This window comes from Athene cunicularia, assembly GCF_003259725.1.
Source record: "Athene cunicularia isolate RWA chromosome 1 unlocalized genomic scaffold, athCun1 chr1_part1, whole genome shotgun sequence".
Lineage (NCBI taxonomy): Eukaryota > Metazoa > Chordata > Aves > Strigiformes > Strigidae > Athene > Athene cunicularia.
This window is the reverse complement of record NW_020799091.1, coordinates 19,613,045-19,616,713: the sequence shown is the minus strand read 5'-3', so window position 1 is coordinate 19,616,713 and position 3,669 is coordinate 19,613,045.

The window sequence follows — 3,669 nt, the reverse complement described above, 5'->3', positions numbered from 1 at the left end:
CCCAACTTGGTGTCATCTGCAAACTGACTGAGGGTGCACTCGATCCCCGCATCTAGATCATCAATAAAGATGTTAAACAGGAGTGGCCCCAAAACCGAGCCCTGGGGGACACCACTTGTGACCAGACACCAACTGGATTTAACCCCATTCACCACAACTCTCTGGGCCTGGTCGTCCAGCCAGTTTTTTAGCCAGCAAAGTGTGCGATTATCCAAACCTCGAGCAGCCTTTTTTGCCAGGAGAATGCTGTGGGAAACAGTGTCAAAAGCCTTGCTAAAGTCAAGGTAAATTACATCCACAGCCTTTCCCTCATCCAGTAAGCAGGTCATCCTGTCGTAGAAGGAGATCAGGTTTGTCAGGCAGGACCTGCCTTTCATAAACCCATGCTGACTGGGCCTGAGCATCTGGTTGTCCCTCATGTGTTGCATTATGGTGTTTAGGATGAGCCGCTCCATCAGCTTCCCGGGTACCAAAGTCAAGTTGACAGGCCTGTAATTTCCCGGATCGCTCTTCCGACCCTTCTTATAGATGGGCATCACATTGGCCAATTTCCAATCAGTCGGGACCTCCCCAGTCAGCCAGAACTGCTGATAAAATGATAGAAAGTGGCCTGGCAAGCACCCCAGCCAGCTCCTTCAGCACCCTCAGGTGTATCCCATCTGGTCCCATAGACTTGTGTACGTCTATGTGATGCAGCAAGTCACTGACTGTCTCCTGGATTGCAGGGGGGTTGTTCTCCCAGTCTCTGTCTTCTGGCTGTGGAGGCTGGATTTCATCAATACAACTAACCTTGTTATTAAAGACTGAGGCAAAGGAGGCATTAAGCACCTCAGCCTTCTCCTCGTCACTTGTTACAATATTTCCTCCTGCATCTAGCAGGGGATGGAGACTATCCCTGGACTTTCTTTTGCTACTGACATACTTGTAGAAACTTTTCTTGCTATCCTTGATTGCAGAGGCCAAATTAATTTCCAGTTGGGCTTTAGCCCTTCTGATTTCCACCCTGCATAGCCTCACAGCCTCTTTGTAATCACTGTGTGTGGCTAGCCCCTTCTGAGTTGCAGCCAAAGCTCCCTGTTCAGCCAGGGTGGTCTTCTCTGGTGTCGGCTTCTCTTAGAGCACCTGGGGACCGCCTACTCCTGAGCCATTAACACTTCCTTCTTAAAGAGCACCCAGCCTTCTTGGACCCCTGTACCCTTCAGGAGAGTCTCCCAGGGGATGCTTTCAAGCAGGTGCCTAAACAAGACAAAGTCAGCCCTTCTGAAGTACAGATGTCAGTTCTGCTTAGCTCTCTCCTGGCCTCTCTAAGAACAGAGAACTCTATTATTTCATGATCGCTGTGCCCTAGTTGGCCTCCAACCTCTACATCATCCACCAACCCTTCTCTGTTCACAAAGAGGAGATCCAGCAGGGCACCTTCTCTGGTCGGTTCACTCACCAGCTGCATCAGGAAGTTGTCTCCCACACATTCTAGGAATCTCTGGGACTGGTCTCACTCTGCTGTGTTGTATTTCCAGCAGATGTCTGGGAAGTTAAAGTCACCCACGAGAACAAGGGCAAGTGATCGTGAGATTTCACCTAAGTGCCTATAAAATATCTCGTCCATCTCTCTGTCCTGGTTGGGTGGCCTGTAGTAGACTCCTACTACAACATCTGCCCTGTTGGCCTTCCCCCTGATTCTAATGCAAAGACACTCCACCCTGTTTTCACTACACTTGTACTCGAAGCAATCGTAACAGTCCTTAACATACGGAGCCACCCCACCACCTCTCCTCCCCTGTCTGTCTCTCCTAAAGAGCTCATAACCATCAATTGGCACACTCAAGTCATGGGAGACATCCCACCATGTTTCTGTAATAGCAACAACATCATAATTTTCCTGTTTCATCACGGCTACAAGCTCCTCCTGTTTGCTACCCATGATGTGTGTGTTGGTATACATGCACTTCAGATGGGCCGATGTTTTGCCCACTTCAAATCTAGTTTAAAGCTCTGTCAATGAGCCCAGCTAACTGCTGTCCCAAGACACCCTTCCCTCTCCAGGACAGGTGCATTCTGTCTAATGTCAAAAGATCAGGTGCCCTGTATACCAACCCATGATTGAAGAATCCAAAGCCCTGATGGTAACACCAGTCTTGGAGCCACCCATTCATCTGCTGAATTCTCCTGTAATCTTCCTCATCCATCCCCCCAACCAAAGGGATGGAGGAGAACACGTTGTTATCTGATGGCCAATTTCTGCTGGATTCAACAGAAACCAGAAATCATCCAGGGAGTTACAATGAGGGCTGAAAGGGAAGACATAGGACTGCAGGGTAGGTTGGGACCAACTAGGCATCTCCCTAAAAGTTAAGTAAATTTTTTTTTTTACTGAAGTCATCACAGTGGGAAGATGTAGGAAACCAGGCCTCATTATGCACAAAACTGCTCACTGCACAACTTATTGTGCTGAAGTTTTCATGACCAGCTGCTAAAACAGGCTCAAGGCTTCAGAATCATGTTCAGAAGAGTTTGAATTAAATGCCTTCTTGTCCCAGTCACAAGGTACCAGGTATTTCGTTATCAAACTGTCCTGATCTAGTGTTGTCAGCTTTGTTTTTTAAAACTCAAAATAAAAAACTTCTTAATATGCATAAACCATTTTTATGGCTGCAATTGCAGGACAGTTGGTTTCAGGAACAGCTTCTGCACAAGAAGAGGACAGCTCTTAGAAAACTACACATTTCTGGTTTGGTGACTTACTAGTTTATACAAAGATGCACACACCAGTTCTGAAGGGCAAATGTTTTAAAATAAAGTAGGATGAAATAGACGATAAAATTTCAAGTTCTGGAATGATGACATATGGGTCCCTGCCACCTTGTATAAACATTAAGCAGCAGTTACTTCCAAGCCAGTTTATATCTAGGTGGCATGTGTAGATGGACTTGAAGCTTCATTAAATTTCATCCAACCATTTCAAAATAATTTTTAAACTTGGAATTAGTGTAGTTTGATACCTCCACACTTGTGCTCTGTGGCACATGTGAGGTTTGTTGCAGCTGGGTGGATCTTGAAGCTTTTAAATATGCTTCTTTTCTCTCTGTGTAGCCAAAGATCTGAAATAGAGTGAAATGGGGTGATAGGAAATGCGATGTAGATTAGCTGATGTGGGCAGGTATTCTGTGCAGGTTAAAAAATACAGCATAATGCTGCTGTACTTCAGAATTAGCTGGTTTAAAATTTTCACAATGAAAGATAATTTTTAATCAACGCTGAAGCAGACATACTGGAGAACCGATCGAGAGATATTTTCTGTGCCATAAAACTTTTGATTTCTGTAATTTTTCTAATTTTTTTTTTTCTTTTTTCTCCTTTCCCCCTAAAACAAAAACAAAACAAAACAAAAAGCTGTCAAGTCTCATTGCCTCAACACGGCGAGGTGGGTTTCTTCAGGAAAAACGTCTGCACTTCTCCGTCAGCTGAATTACAGCGAGGGAGATTCTAGGCCACCAGGGTTATGTGAATTTTTCAGTAAAAGGAGATTTTTTGCTCGTAAGCCACAGGCCATGAATTCGTGTCACAGAAGCATCGAGACCAAAAGAAGCACTTTAATGCGGACTTATGTTTAACCGGAAGACATGTAGGAGACATTTCAGCCCGCAGAGGCCCCTCCTCTCCGCTCGGCCC